Below are 16,709 nucleotides of genomic sequence, written 5' to 3' on the forward strand. Positions count from 1 at the left end.
ACCAGAGTTCCTAGCGGAGGCACCCATGGCACCACGGGATCCATCCCCATTCGCTGCATTCTGTCTTCCCCCTGCATTTGAGTCCAAGTGGACAGCGGTATTAAGCTGCAACTGTCCTCGTCTCGTTTCCAATTCCACCCCTTCGTTTCTACATGGTTACATCCAAGGGGGGACGGCTACGGAGAGAGATGGGCTGCCAGTTTGGGGTAAGGCGTCAGGGAAGCGTTCTGGGCATTGATTGGTCACCGCGTGATCGCCGGAATTAGCTCTTCCAGGGCGCGAATAGGCGCCGGAAGTCCCGCGACTTCCGCCCTGCTTCGTCTCCTGCCCAGTTCCAATTGGCTGGCTGGCTGTTACAAGCACTGGGATCGCAGAGCTGGAACTGAGGGCGAGAGGTGTGTTGCGGTGCGCGGCTTTTTAGAGCATACAATTTTTCTCCAAATTTCTTGCTTTTCCCGAAGGGGTCGAATAGCTGCCCTGGTTAGGGGCGAGGTTTGGCGCAGTCTCTGGCTGTGCATGGTGACGGCGTTTCAGTCTTGTTTAGCTCTCGCTCAGTCTGGATCTTGTGGCAGCCCACGGTCATTCACACAAATGCATGCAATTCATGTCCAGAGAGAGGTCTCTGAGTGTGCTGTCTCTCCCTGGAGAGTAACCAGTGTCAGGGAGCCTGGGCTTGTGTATCGCTACGTGTGGCAACACAGGTGCTGTTTGGTTACTTTTGATCTTTGAGCCTTTGGGCGGAGTTGTGAGTGGTCGGATATTTGATCTGAGTGGATTTTGTGAACCATAGTACAGAGCCCCTAGGATGCGTGTGCCTGTATTCCGGGGTGTGCGTTTTTGGAGCTTTCGGTGTGAGATCTCTGTGTAGGCGTGTGCACCTGAGATTGTGAGAGCTCTGAGTTTTTGATACTGGGCACCAAGTTGTTATGTCTCTGAGGGATGGGTTTGTCTAAAGGTGTAAACTGTCAGCTGCTTGGGGATGTGTACACAGGGTGCAGGTTTTCCATTTGTCTGGCGACTTTATCTAAAGATTATATGATGATGTTCTTGACTTATTAAAGTTCTGTCTTTCCGTTTAGTGTTTTTGTATTAGATTGGTAAGTGTCGAGTGGTTTGAGACTCAGTCTCCGTGATGTGAAGTATCTGTGCAGTTCTCATTTGTTTCTGTCTGGAAGACTTTGGTCTGTTTGGAGGGTCTTTGTCACAGTGTGTATGGTGATGGTATCTGTTGTGTTTGAGGGTCTGAGACGAGTTGTGTGCTCACTGTGCAGAGATGCAGTGAGCTCTTTTTGGTGTCTCTGGGTATCTATCTGAGCTGCTTGGAGTCTTTGTGTCAGAAAGAAAACCTCTTATGTTCTTGGGTGTTCTTGGAGCTCTCTGTCCAGGAACTGAGGGTTTGAAAGCTGGCAGATATGATTCCAAGGCCTGGAAACTGACATGCTGACTGTGTGTTGTGAAGCATATCAGTTGTCTCCTGGAATCTCAGTATGTATCATAGTTGTTATAATGGGGCCAGTGCGCATCTTGGAGGGTACCTGTGCAGGTTAGCAATGTGTGTTGCCTGGCTCCAGACTGTCCTTCAGCAAATATTTTCTGAGCACCTGCCATATACCTGAGCAATATTGGAGGAGTTTGTGACAGGACAGAACTGACCAAGTCTCCACGTAGACTTGGTGGTCAGTAAATAAATCAAGGGTGGCAGGAACTATGAAGAAAGATAATGGTAGATCAGGGGAAAGGATATATGTGGGTATGATGTTATTATTTTATTCAAGGTAATGAGGGAAAGTCTCCCTGAAAGATGGCAAGTAAGCAGAGATCTGGAGAAAGTGAGGGAGCAGGCCTGGGGTTATCTAAGGGAAGAGCATTCCAGGCAGAAGGAACAACAAATGCAACTGTCCCGGCATGGAAATCTACTTGGCGTGCTCCTGAATGTCAAGGAGTCGTGTGATGCACTGGGTTTGGCATGTAGCACTCATGGAAAGGGGTCTGGTTGCTGCTGTCTCTGTTTCTCCCACAATTTGTGATCATCTGCATTTCACAGATGAAGGACTGAAGGCTCCAACATGTGCCCTGCACCTTCTCTCCTACCTATCCCTGAAATTAGGAGTGAAACCTTCTGGTCCATCATGAGAGAGAGAGAGAGAGAGCGAGTTTGAGCATCCCAGCTGCAGGGATGTCACACTGAATGTCAACCAAGCAGCAGAGGTGAGTTATAATGTGGGAATCATGCCTCTTAACATTGGTACTCTTGATGGAGGGCAGGACTTAAGAAGGGAAAAGGAACTGGGGCAAAGAACAGAGGCAGGAAGGGAAGTTGGAGGACAATGAGGAAAAAAAAAAACACGACTGGCTTCATCACATTGCTTGGGTTTGTGCCAGTTCACGTTGATTGACTGACTGTATTAGGACATATTCACGTTTTCCTGTCCCTACCCTTTCTTTCCCTTCCCTTTTTTTGTGCCTGAGCAAGTCAGTCCTAAAGCCATTAGGTGCTGCCAGGCAAGGCATGTGTATGTGTAAAGGGGCATCCCTGCCTGGAGAGTCAGAGCCCAAGGTGGAAAGAAGGATGTCCCTGGGGAATGGGTGGGAAGGAGGCTGTTTCATGGATTCTAGCTTGAGTGAGGTGTGGAAGTCAAGGGCAAGGGTTGGTTCTGCATACATTGTGAGGAGGACCCTTTTGTGGAGGAGGGATCACTTACATGCGTTGGGATTCATCAACTCAGCAAATACATAAGAATGCTGAAAGCCACATATGTCATTTTTGGAAAAGGGAATTTCCATTATGGAAAGGAAGTAAACTAGAACAAATTCTGAGGAATTCTACTGGAATTAAAGGTCTCCATGCAAACTACGTTTATTCGATAGGTGTGCGTATGTGGCTAGACTGATGTATGACTCTAGATGTGTGTCTCTGTTTCTGTGTGTGTGATTGTGTACACACATATATTCCCAAGTTAGTGGAAACAGCAGCATTCCAATGGCAATAATTACACCAGTCCCCAGATCCTAGCTTCTGAACACCTTTCTCCACTAAACGATGGGTTCCCAGGCTGAGGAAAGAAAGGATAAATGAGCCTGGTTCACCTTGTCATGTCAGTAATAAGGGAAAGTTCAGGAATGTTGGGGAGATATCAGAGGGACACAGAATGTAGCTTGAGGGCTCTCCCACAGGAAACACTCAGGACTCTCTTATTTTTTCCACCTTTTTTGAGGTATTATTGACATATCACCTGTACGTTTAAGATGCCAATGGGATGATTTGATACACACATATTTGGCAAAACGATTACCACGGCAGGGTTGGCCCTCTATCCCCTCACATAATCCTTTTTAAAAATTGTTGAGGAAATAACATCTCAGATCTACCCTCTTAGCTTTCACTGTATTATACAGTTTTGTTCATTATACTCACAATACTATACATTGGATCCACGTAACTTATTCATCTCATACCTGGAAGTTTGTACCCTGTATTCAGCATTTTCCCCAGGCCCTGGAAACCACCCTTATAAACTCTTATTTCTGTAAGTTTGATTTTTTAGATTCTGCATATAAGTGAGAACATACAATATATGTCTTTCTGTCTTTCACTTTTTTCACTTAGCATAAAGACTTTGAAGTCCATTCATGTTGTTGCAAAAGGCAGAATTTTCTTCTTTCTGACCGAAAAATATTCCATTGTATATATCGCCACATTTTCTTTTGAAATTAATTCACTTTAATTTGAGGATAATTACTTTACAATATTTTGAGGTTTTTGTCATACATCAGCATGAATCTGCCATAGGGATTCACGTGTCCCTCCATCCTGAACCCCCCTCCCACTTCCCTCTCCACCCTATGCCTCTGGCTTGTCCCAGAGTACCGGCTTTGGGTGCCCTGCTTCATGCATGGAACTTAACACTGGTCATCTATTTTACATATGGTAATGTGCGTGTTTCAGTGCTATTCTCTCAGATTATCCCACCCACTCCTCCCACTGAGTCCCAGAGTCTGTTCTTTACATCTGTGTCTCCTTTGCTGCCCTGCATGTACGGTCATTGGTACCGTCTTTCTAAATTCCATATATATGCATTAATGTACAGTATTTCTCTTTCTGACTTACTTCACTCTGTATAATAGGCTCCAGGTTCATCCACCTCATTAGAACTGATTCAAGTACGTTCCTTTTTATACTTGAGTAATATTCCATTTTATCTGTACCACAGTTCCTTATCCACTCGTCTGCCAATGGACATCTAGGTTGCTTCCATGTCCTAGCTATTGTAAACAGTGCTGCAGTGAACATTGGGGTACATGTGTCTGTTTCACTTCTGGTTTCCTCGAGGTGTATACCCAGCAGTGGGATTGCTGGGTCACATGGCAGTTCTATTCGCAGTTTTTAAAGGAATCCCACACTGTTCTCTGTAGTGGTTGTACCAGTTTGAATTCCCATCAACTGTGTAAGAGGGTTCCCCTTCCTCCGCACCCTATCCAGCATTTGTTGTTTGTAGACTTTTTGATGGTGGCCATTCTGACCGGTGTCATCACGTTTTCTGTATCCATTCATCCCTCCATAGGCACTTAGTTGCTTACAACTTTTGGTTGAAGCTGCAAAGTAAATTTCAGGTTAGTGTTAATCCTCCAGCATAGTTTTTCAGAATCATTTGGCTATTCTAGTTCATTTGCCTTACCACAGAAATGTTATCATCACTTAGTCTATATGTCCAAAAAAGTCATGCTGGAATTTCTGACTGGAATTGTATGAAATTGATGGATCTGCATGGGGACTACTGACATCCTGATTATATTGAATTTCTCCACCTGTGAACACACCATGTGCCCCCATTTTGTTAGGTCTTATTTAAGGAACCACATTGCATTACCTTTTCTGCCATTGTTTTATCAATTCTAATTCTCGTGTATCAAATTCTGAACATCTGATTCTGATGAAGATATGAAAAGAGTAGTCCGAAATTCATCAGTAATGCTTTATTTCTTATGTAGTTTTAATATTGCCCGTTTATTGTGTTTCTTATTTTTTCTGCTAATATTCATGACTGTTTACTCCAAGGGTGATGGTATGGGTATTTTCTGGGGTAAATGGTGAGGAGATGTTCAGCTGTGTTTTGGGATGAAGAGTCTGAGGACAGGGGCACAGGGGAGAGAGAGTAGGGGTGGGGGAGGTGAAAGCGTGGGGGCGGGGACAGGGGGATAGTAGTACAAGTAGAAACAGAAGTGAAGAGACACAAGAAGAAGAGCTCCCCTTCTGGACTGTGCTTAGCTCTCCGTAGATATACGCATAATGAAGTCTTTGAGTACTCATAGCAACACTGTGAGGTGAGCATGTTTAATGCTGTCATCCCTTTCAGCAGCTGAGGAGCAGAGACACGTAGGCGTTGATGGGTGAATGAATCTGCACAAAGTCACCTAGCTGGCAAGGGCTGAGTCACACTGGTGCCCAGGCCAGAGAGAAACAGCCAGGTGTGGTGTCTGACCCCCAATCTGGAATACAGTGCACTGCCTGGTGTACTCTGGATCAAAAGGCAGATCAACATCTCCATCCGCGTGAAACATTACTGTGGATCTGTGTATGGATTGAACACAGTGTCTCCTAAGTGCGTGAAAGACCATGGGGTGTCATGTCAACATGCACTCATCACAGAGAACAGTTCCTGGTCCATTCCGAGGTCTAAACAGTGTTTCCTCTGACCAACATGAGTGGAGCACCCTCATCATTATGGAAAGTAGCATAGCCATAGTGATAAACAGATAGAACAACAGATACAATATCATGAAGACATTACCTCCCCCATCTCATAATTCTCTTAAATGCAGAGAACAAAACCTGGAAGGCAATAGACCACATACTAAGTTTTTTTTCTCTTAAGTGTGGCATTCTGGATAATTTCCAAATAACATTTTCTTAGTATTTTAATTTGTTGTATCTTCATTGTTACATAGGCAGTTTTTCTATTATAATTGAAAACTGGGCTTTCTGAAGACTCGTTCTCCTCAGGTATCTTGAGGTTTCAGCATAAAAGAGTTGTGTTTTTATCCCTGCCAGGTGAAAACCCAATCGGCGCACTGAAGTCAGAAGTAATATCGTTGGTACAGTAGGTGGGGGGCTGTGGGGAGTAGAGAGTTCTGACGAAAGGCTAGCTAAGCCTGCAAGCATTGTGAAAAAGGTCACTGACGCTATAGGCCCAAACCAAACAACAGCTCACAGGTCCCAAGGAAGACACTGGTGTTCTATCCACGGAAATGTCTGTGTTAGGACTTTCAGACCTTTGCTCTTTTGGCTCCCATGATGCAGTGGGGCAGCTTGTGGCGCTTATAACAGTCCTGCTTTGACCCAGGCTGTGGATGAGAGTCACAGCCTCCCCTGCAGCACAGCCCCCTTTGTGGGCGATCTGGAGCCCTTTTTGTGATGTCTGGGAGTTGACAGATTCCGAAGAGAGAGGAGAAAGAAGATACATAGCGCGGGGGGTACATGCACCCACGCTGTGCATGTGGTGCTAGAGATGTGCTCGAGATGCAGGTGCAGCTTGTTACAGGAAGCAGTTGGGGCTGAGCGGAGTTGGATTCGGGGACTCAAGGAAGAAATGTGGAAGTGAATGTAAAGGGAGAAAACACATTGAGAGGGGTAAACACCTACAACTCCCAATTCTGTACCAGGGTAGCGTGCTCCATTATTGTTGTGAGAAGGCTCCCTGTTCCGAGCTCTGGGAGGGAGTGATGAGCGTTCTAAGGACCCATCATCAACGCTACGCAGGGGCACTGAGGGTGTGAAGACATTAAGTCTCAACCTTTAGCACTGACAGACACAGAAAGCTTCTTAGCCCTGCTGAGAGTGGGGCTGTGGCACCTTAAGGAAGCTCAAAGGTAGGGTGGTGGTGGTGGTTGTTCAGTCGCTCAGTCGTGTCTGACTATTAACGAGCCCATGGACTGCAGCCAGGCTCCTCTGTCCTACACTATCTCCCTGGGTTTGATCAAATTAATGTCCATTGGGTTGGTGATGCTATCTAACCATCTCACTCTCTGTCTACCCCTTCTCCTCCTGCCTTCGATCTTTGCCAGCATTAGGGTGTTTTCCAATGAGTCAGCTATTTGCGTCAGGTGGCCAAAGTATTGCAGCTTCAGCATCAGTCCTGCCAGTGAGTATTCAGAGTTCATTTCCTTTAGGATTGGCCGGGTTATTCTCCTTCCTGTCCGAGGGATTCTAAAGGCTCATCTCTCTAGCACCACAATTCGAAGGCATCACTCGGCATCACTTAATGATCCAACTCACACATCTGTACACGACTACTGGAAAAACCATAGTTTTGATTCTGCAGACCTTTGTCACCAAAGTGGTGTCTCCGCTTTTTAATATCCGGTCTGGGTTTGTCATGGGCTTCCCCGGAGGCTCAGCGGTAGAGAATCTGTCTGCAGTGCAGCGGAATTAGGACACCCGGGTTCAATTCCTGGGTCAGGAAGTTTCCCTGGAGGAGGGCATGGCAACCCACTCCAGTAGTCTCGCCTGGAGAATCCCCTGGACAGAGGAGCTTTGTGGGCCTTGGTCCATGGGGTCGTAAAGAATGCACTGAGAGACATCACCTCCCACCCAGAATCTCTGGCCAGTGGGCTGTCTCTCTAGCTTTACTCATCTCAAGTAAATTCTGTTCCCTGGCCTCAGAAGCCACATGAGATAATGAAGGAAACTTGACACAGTGGTGCTTTAAGCAGCGATTTCATGCTAGATCTTTATTCGTTTGGGCCAAATGACTGCAGGGAATGAAATGGGGTAGGGTGAAGAAGGAAATGAGATGATGAATTTATTGCCCCGGCCACCTCCCTGCCCCTCAGATAGCCGACTTCAGTAGGGTTGGCTGGTGTCAATGCCTTGTGTATAGGCTCACTTGTAACAACATCCTGTGTGTGGTATGAGCAACTTGGTGGGCAAATCAGACAGCCTGGCCAAATATTCATTTCTCAGATTGGATGGAGGGAGAAAAAAGAATGATGAACCATGGGTTCGTTGTGAGTCAGTTTCTAAAATCTCAGTATTTCTTCAGAAGGGGTGTGTGTGTGAATTCTTTTCTTTATCTGAGAATTGGCTTTCTAGGTGAGGAAATATCGTCATGAGACACTCCTTGTGACATGTGAATAGAGGTTGGCAGCGAATTGGATTAAGGTCATTTTCCAAGTGTTTCACACCAAGTGTTTGTTTAAGAGGATAGCAGTGGCCTTAAAGAACTGAACTAAGTGGTTGAAGTACAGGTTTCAGTTCCTGAAATGTTTCTCGACTGTTTCTGGGATGTGTGCTCATCCTAGCCACTGGTCACAGGCAACTCATAAACTCATAGGATTTGAACCGTGTCTTCCTAATGTGTTTTGTTTCCTGCCCTTGAATGTGGTGGAGGCCGCAGTTCTGGTGACTAAAGTTCCTAAGTAACAGTTCTCTGAGAAAAGTAGCTCTCTAGAAAAGAGCAGTGCCTGGGAAGCTGCTCCAAAGTTTTAATATAGCCTGTGATGTAATTTTTGTTAGCTTCACCCAAGATATGATTATTCAAAGAATATAGAGAGATGCACCTACTTCGGTATCTACCATTGGATTTTTCTAATGAACATACAGTAAGATTGGCCCGGTTGTCTTTCTTATTATTTGTTTATTTATTGTTGGCTGCACTGAGTCTTTGTTGCTGCACGAAGGCTATCTCTATTTGTGGAGAAGGACTACTCTCTAGTGGCGTGCATGCGCTTCTGATTTCAGAGACTTCTCTTGTTGCGGAGCATGGACTCTAGGCTCGAGGGCTTCAGTCGTCGGATCAGGTGGGTTCAGTACTTGTGACACACAGTCTTAGTTGCCCTGCAGCACGTGGAATCTTCCTGGACTAGGGACCGAACGCCTGCCCCATTGCATTGGCAGGTGGGTTCTGTTTTATTTTTTAATCATTAATTTATTTTCATCGGAGAATAATTACTATATGACATTGTGATGGTTTTTCCCATATATCAACAAGAATCGGCCCCAGGTATACATGTGTCCTCCCCTCGTGAAGCCCCATGCCACCTCCATCCCCACCCTATCCCTCTGGGTTGTCCCAGAGCACCGGCTTTGTGTGCCCTGCTTCATGAATTGAACTTGCACTGGTCATCTCTTTGACATATGGTAATGTATATGTTTCACTGCTATTCTCTCAATTCATCGCACCCTTGCCTTCTTTTACCGAGTTGAAAAGTGTGTTCTGTACATCTCTGTCTCCTTTGCTTCCCTACATGTAGAATCATTGCTACTGTCTTTCTAAATTCCATATATATGCATTAATATAAGTATTTGTGTTTCTCCTTCTGATGTACTTCTCTCTGTATAACAGGCTCCAGGTTAATCCACCTCATTAGCACGGATTCAAATGTGTTCCCTTTTATAGCTGAGTAATGTTCCATTGTGTATATGCACAACAACTTCCTTATCCATTCATCTGCCAATGGACATCTAGGTTCTTTCCATGTCCTAGCTATTGTATATAGTGCTGCTGTGAACATTGGGTTACATGGGTCTGTTTCACTTCTGGTTTCCTCAGGGTGGTATGCCCAGCAGTGGGACTGCTGGGTCGTGTGGCACTTCTATTCCCAGTTTTTTAAGGAATCTCCACTCTGTTCTCCGTAGTGGCTGTTCCAGTTTGCATTCCCACTAACAGTGGAAGAAGGTTCCCTTTTCTTCTCACCATCTCCAGCATTTATTGTTTGTAGATTATTTTGACGGTGACCATTCTGACCTGTGTGAGATGATACCTCATTGTGGTTCTGATTTGCAGCTTTCTAATAACGAGTGATGTTGAACATCTCTTCACTTGTTTGGTAGCCATCTGTATGTCTTTGGAGAAATGTCTGTTTAGGTCTCTTGCCCACTTTTTATGGGGTTGTTCGTTTTTCCGGTGTTGAGCTCCATGAGCTGCTTGTATATTTGGACATTCATTCTTTGTCAGTTGTTTCATTTGCGATCACTTACGCCTGTCTTTTCACCTTGCTTATATTTTCCTTCATTGTGCAAAAGCATTTAAGTTAAATTTGGTCCCTTTTGTTTATTTGTGTCTTTATTTCCATTGCTCTGGGAGGTGGGTCATAGAGGATCTTGCTGTGATATATGTCAGAGAGTGTTCTGCCTGTGGTTTCCTCTTAGGAGTTTTATAGTTTTTGGTGTTACATTTAGGTCTTTAATCCATTTTGAGTTTATTTTTGTGTATGGGGTTAGAAAATCTTCCAGTTTCATTCTTTTACACGTGGTTCAGCATTTTCCCCAGCATCACGTGTCAAGAGACTTTGTTTACACCATTGTATATTTGTGCCTCCTTTGTCAAAGATAATGTGTGCATAGGTGTGTGGATTTATCTCTGTGTTCTCTATTTTGTTCCATTGATCTACATTTCTGTCTTTGTGCCAGTACTATAACACTTGATGACTGTAGCTTTGTAGTATAGTCTAAAGTCAGGAAGGTTGATTCCTCCAGTTCAATTCTTCTTTCTCAAGGTTGCATTGGGTATTTGGAGTCTTTAGTGTTTCCATACACACTATGAAATTATTCGATATAGTACTGTGAAATTATTCAATCTACTTCTGTGAAAAATACCTTGGGTAGTTAAATCGGGATTGTGATGAATCTATAGATCGCTTTGGTTAGTAGAGTCATTTTCACTATACTGATTCTTCCAATCCAAGAACGTGGTACATTTCTCCATCAGTTTGTGTCATCTTTGATCCCTTTCATAGGTTTTTTTTTTTTTTTTTTAGTTTTCTGTATGCAGGTCTTATGTTTCTTTACATAAATTTATTCCTAAGTATTTTATTCTTTTCATCGCAATGGTGAATGGGATCATTTCCTTAATTACTCTTTCTGATTTTTCCTTATTAATTTATAGGAATGCAAGGGGTTTCTGTGTACTAATTTTATATGGCAGGCACATTCTTAACCACTGGACCACCAGGGAATTCCGGGCCTGCTTGTCTTTCGGTGTGCAGCTCTCTGACCTCTGACACACACAGAGATTCCAGTGATCATCACCACCACGACCAGGACACAGGCCACATCCATCACCCTAAAAATGCCCAGGTGCTGCCCCTTTCTGGTTTCCAATCCCACAACCCAACCCCTGGCACAAGGATCTGTCCTCCTTCACTACATTTTGTCCTTTGCAATTTTAAAATTCCTTACGTATTCTGACTATAAGACCTTTCTCAGATCTGTGATTCACAAACATCTTTCCCCTAATAACAAATAGCTTCCTTTTCATTAGAGGAGACATGAGTGATGAAATGTACTTTTCCTCCCCACACTCAGAGCCCAGTGTTGTGTAGCCAGCAAGTGCTTGTGAGATTCTTCAGCAGTGAAAATAAATTCTGCTGTCTGTCAGTCTGTGCTCTCAGCTAGCCCCCAGAGCTATATTTCTGCAGAAATCCACGAGTCTTCTGCAGACAGAGGCGCTTGAGAACAGGTATATTTATTGGAGTCTGAACTTGTGATCTCATCAGAGAGCTTCAGAGCTCAACCCATCTTGCAGGACTTGTCTCCCAGCTCCAAGGGAGCTTTTCTTCTTGAAACTCAGAGGCATGAATTTAGTCAGTGTGGGCACGTTTAGCAGAGCTAACATGACATTTCAAGGTTGTTCACCCTTTACCAGGTATCAGACCACATTCAATATATTTCTTTCTGTCACCCTATTTACTCCTCCTTAAAAGAGCCATCGTTTTGGAAGATTTCAACCCTAATTGATGAGGTGAGAAAGCAGAGGACAGAGAAGTTAGGGGGATTGCTCAGAGTCACACAGGCCTCCAGAGGAAAAGTGGCCCACAAAGCTCAGCATCCTCCATTCAGAGCCCCCACTCTTTATTTCTTCAGTAAAGTTGCCATGCGTGCATGCATGCTACCTCACATCAGCCATGTCCAAGTCTTTGCGACGAAGACTGTAGCCCGCCAGCCTCCTCTGTCCATGGAATTCTCCAGGCAAGAATACTGGAGTGGGTTGCCATGCCCTCCTCCAGGGGATCTTCCCAACCCAGGAATCCAATCCACGCCTCCTGCAGCTCCATCACTGCAGGAGGATTCTTTACCGCTGAACCACTGGGGAGGCCCAAAGTTGACATGTGATATTATATTAGTTTCAAGTGCACAACAGAGTGATTCCATATTTTTAAATATTATGAAATGAACTGCTCCGATAAGTTTGGTTGTCATGTGTCACCACAGAGATTTATTGCAAGATTATTGACTATATTCCCTGTATGTACATTCCATTCCCATGACTTCTTTTATAACTGGAAGTTTCTGTCTCCTAATCCCTTCCCTGTTTTACACATCTCCCTACTCCCTGCTCCTCTGGTAACCACCAGTTTGTTCTCTGTGTCTCTGACTCTATTTCTGTCTTGTTTCCGGTGTTCTCTTATTTTATATCTGAGGTTCCACATATAAATAAAACTGTGATGTATTTGTCTTTCCCTGTGTGCCTAGTTTCACTTGGCATCATACCCTCTACTTCCATCCATGTTGTCGTCAATGACAAATTTCATTCTTTTTTTATTGCTGAGTAATATTCCACTGTGTGTGTGTGTGTGTGTGTAAGTGTGTGTGTGTGTGTGTACACCATTTCTTCCTTTTTGATTCATCTATCGATGGGCACTTATGTTCCTTCCATATCTTGTCTCCCCTTGGCTGTAAATAACGCTGCAGTGAACAGCGGAGCACGTATATTTTTTTGTGACTAGTGCTTCTTCTATTCTTGAGAAAAATACCGAGAAGTGGAACTGCTGGATCATATGGTAGTTCTAGTTTTCAGTTTTTGAGGAAACCCTCATTGTCTCCATAGTGGCTGCACCAAGATAAATTTACACCAAAACTGCACGAGGGTTTCCTTTCCTCTACATCCTCGCCAACAGTTCTTACTTGTTTTTTTTTTTTGATAATAGCTACTTGACAGGTATGAGGAAGTACTTCACTGTGGTCTTGATTTTCTAATCCCTGAGGAGGAGATGTTGAGCATCTTTTCATATGTCTATTGGCCATCTGTATCTCCTCTTTGCAGAAATGTCTATTCAGTGCTTTCCCCAGTTTAAAATCGGGTTTTGGGTGTTTTTCCCAGTACTTTCTATGAGTCCTTTAGCTGTTTTGGATATCTACCTCTTTTGGAATGTGTATCACTTGCTCATATCTTCTCCCACTCAGCAGGTTGCCTTTTCCTTTTGTTGATGGTTTCCCTTGCTGTGTAAAAGCTTCTTAGTTTGATGAACTGCCATTTGTTTATTTTTGCTTTTGTTGCTCTTGTGTGAGGAGACATGTCAACAAAACTATTGCTAAGACCTATGTCAAAGAGCGTCCTAGCTACGTCTTCTTATAGGACCTTTATGGTTTAAGGTCTAACAATTTTGTCTTTAATCTTCTGTTGCTGTTGTTTATTTTTGAATGTTGTGTAAGAAAGGGGTCCAGTTTTCCCATAACCATTTATTGAAGAGAGAGCATTTTCCCTGATGGATGTTCTTGGCTCCTTTGTCACAGACTAAGAGACCATAGGAGTGCAGGTTGATTTCTGACAAGCATCCCCAGCTGTACCCTCCGTAAAGGCTGGGGTGAAGTGAGAAGCCTCGGTGACTTCAATGTCCGTCCACAGCTGCTAGCACACCAAGTCTGGATAAGGTACGTCATTGATGCTAGCCACAATGCACTGGGGCAGGGATGGTCATCCCCACCCGGCACAAGTTCCCCAGGATGGGATGCGATGGGCTCACTCCAGCAGCCAACCCAGGTCGATCCCGCCATCCACAGTCCCTCATTTAGCCCATCGTGAAGGTGTTCACTGTTTATGTTACATCCCCTCCATGCCATGCCAGGTTGGCTGTTGAGTCCGGAAGGTGAGGCGGGATTGCATGGCCAGTCCCTGCCCTTGAGAGCTGAGTCATTAAGCAGAGAGGAGATCTGACACCCTTAGATGTGGTGGCGAGGGCATCACTGATCCCCTGTGAGGCTGTGTTGCTGGGAGATGAGAGGAGTGGCAAGGATCAGGGTAGATGAAGTGGACATGGCGGGGGAGGAGACAGGGTACTCTGCAGAATTACCCACAGCCTGCATGAGGGCGCCCGGAGAATTGATGGGTGGCTGTAAATGAGGATAGCAGCAGTGTCACCCCCCTCCCCACCTCAAAGTCTGTATCCCCAACCTGCCTACTGGGTGTTGGTGATCTGGGGGTCACTTCCGAGACAGCATCCTCTCCCCAGTTACAGAGTAGGAGCCAGAATCCTGTGATGTGCAGAGATGTCCAGCACGTCAAATTCTAGGCCAGAGACCGAGCCATAGGAACCAACAGGCCAGAGAATACTGGATGGGAGTTGGCTTAAATGCAGTGGCCACATAACAAATCTGAATGTACCTGTAGCAAGCGATGATATTGAGTCATTCATTTAAAGACCTTCCCACAAAGGGAAGTCTTGGGTCTCCTGGTTTCATCAGTGAAATCTATCAAACGTTTGAAGAAGAAATAGCACCCATCCTGCACAGATTCTTCCTGAATAGACAGGAGGGAGGAGGAAACATTTCCTAATTCATCCTGTAAGCACAGTATTACCCCAGTACCAAAGCCAGACTTGACATCACCAGAAAGCTACAGATCCATATCTATCATGAATAGCGATTGCATACACCCTCAACACAGTATCAGGAAATCAAATCGAGAAACATTTTGCAAAGGGCTGTGCAAGATTTTTCCCAGGATTGCAGTATTGGACCAACACTCAACTTCAGTTATGGGAAACAGCGTTTTGATATAATGAAGGACGGAAACCACCCGTCATCTTGACAGACAAAGAAAAAGCATCTGACACATCAAGACCCATTCATGACAAATAAGTAAATAACTAAATCAATAAACACGGTCAACCAGCTCAGGATAGAAGGGATCGTCGTCGTGGTGCTGAAGGACATCCCCGAGAAACATCCAGGTCTCGTCACATCACATCTAGTAGTGTCTGAGTGAATGTTTGCCTCTTGAGATCCAGACCAAGGATATAAGGTCTGCTTCAACCACCTCTATTCCACACTGACTGAAGGGTCTAGCCTGTGCACCGTGCAAAAGAAGAAATGAAATCACGGAGAAATGAGAAATGAAAACTACGTCCACACAAACACTTGTCCTTAGATGTCTTTCACAGCAGCACTGTTTCTAATCTCCAAATAGTGGAGCAGCCTAAAAGTCTGTCAGCTGGAGAGTGGTAAACAAAGTATTCTGTAGCCATACAGTGGAATAGCATAGATGGATGAAAAGTGATGAACTTCTGCTTTCTGCTGCCACATGGGTGAGCCTCCAAAGCATTATTCTAAGTGAAAAAGCCCAGACACAAAAGGCCACTTCGTGCAGGAGTCCGTTGATATGTAAGGGCCAGAAAGGGCAAATCTACAGAGACAGATATTAGACGAGAGGAAATGCCTGTCCCTGCAGGTCCTGTTGGGGTCGGCTGCTGATGGGTACACAGAACCTTTTTGTGGTGCTGGCAGTGTTCCACAGCTGCAATGTGGTGGTGGAGCACCACTGTGTGAAGTTACTAAAAGTCACTGCACTGGAAGCATCGAATGGGTGTGATTTGTGGTATGTAATTATACCTCAGTAAAGCAGTTTAGGAAGGTAATGCAGATGTCCAAGTGAGACATGTGGGAAAAGATATGCCATTACTCTTTGTCAACGAGGAGTGCCCCTGGTCCTTCCACGTTCTGGGTCCGGCCTCCTCCACATGTGCTAGCTGCTCCCTCCAGAAATAGTCGCTATGCACGTCAGGACACAATCCCCAGTGAGCACACACGTCGACTGTGTCTCTGTGTGTATGCATAGGCGCCCATTGTGTGACCACAAGTCAGTGGCTCTGGACAGGCTCCAAGAACCCACCCTGCAACTGAAATTCTACATAGTTGTTTTCCCATTCTTCTCAAATCACGTGGACCCAGCTTCCGTCTCCCTGGTAACGGATCTCAGCCCTTAGCTCCAACCTCTGGTCACAGGAATACCTGTAGCCTAGTGTGAGGCCCCCTTCCTGAGCTCAGCAACTCAGGAGGGATGCTCAGCAGAGCAGTAACCAAGACAACGGAACTCTGTCCATCCTCCTTCTGCCGCCAGGACTGAGGTGCGTTCCCTCCCCTCCATCTGCCTGAGTGTCTGGTAAGGAAGGGGACTTGGGGGCATAACACACCACTGAGTCATTGAAATTGTTCTAAATATGGCTGTGAATAAATATGTCAAAATATCTCTCAGAAGGGAAGACACATAATTAAATTTTTTTTAAGTCTTTAGTAACAAACATGGCTGTTCAGTTCAGGATTCTATTTAAAACCAGGACAGGTGAAGCCTCATGAGATTGTGCTTCTCAACCTAAATTGTGCATCGGATCTCCCCTGGAGAGGCTTTAGGGGAGCCGATGCTGGCAGGACAGCCCCAGAGAGTTTGAAGTAGTAGATCTGGAATGTGGCCCTGGCCTGAGCTTTATCTGAAAGTGTTCTCTTATGAAAGCCAAGATTGCAGCTGTGGAAACAGAACCCATTCTTACAGGAGGAAATCGAAGATCGAAAATTTGCGACTCCGCTCTACAGAGAAAGCAGGTTTTCATCATGACCCGCTATGCTTGACAGATGTCTTAGGCTGAGGAAAGGGACAACTTGCCCAAATTAACACTAGTTTGAAAACTGACCTTGTGCTTGCTCTGCTGGGTGTTCCTGA

General features: G+C 45.0%; 1 protein-coding gene across 1 annotated transcript in view; it reads left to right on the plus strand.

Moving 5' to 3' along the window:
- Positions 1 to 277: 277 nt before the first annotated feature.
- The window catches only part of LOC129535017 (X antigen family member 5-like), a 247,618-nt gene continuing 231,186 nt past the window's right edge, over positions 278 to 16,709 (plus strand). Inside the window, exons 1-2 of the mRNA XM_088833575.1 lie at positions 278 to 395; positions 2,045 to 2,208. The gene's annotated coding sequence lies outside the window, so the exon portion shown is untranslated. The remainder of the gene's footprint in view (positions 396 to 2,044; positions 2,209 to 16,709) is intronic.

Source organism: Moschus berezovskii, chromosome X (genome assembly GCF_049115385.1).
Source record: "Moschus berezovskii isolate FMDL1 chromosome X, NW_MosBer_1.0, whole genome shotgun sequence".
Taxonomy (NCBI): Eukaryota; Metazoa; Chordata; class Mammalia; order Artiodactyla; family Moschidae; genus Moschus; species Moschus berezovskii.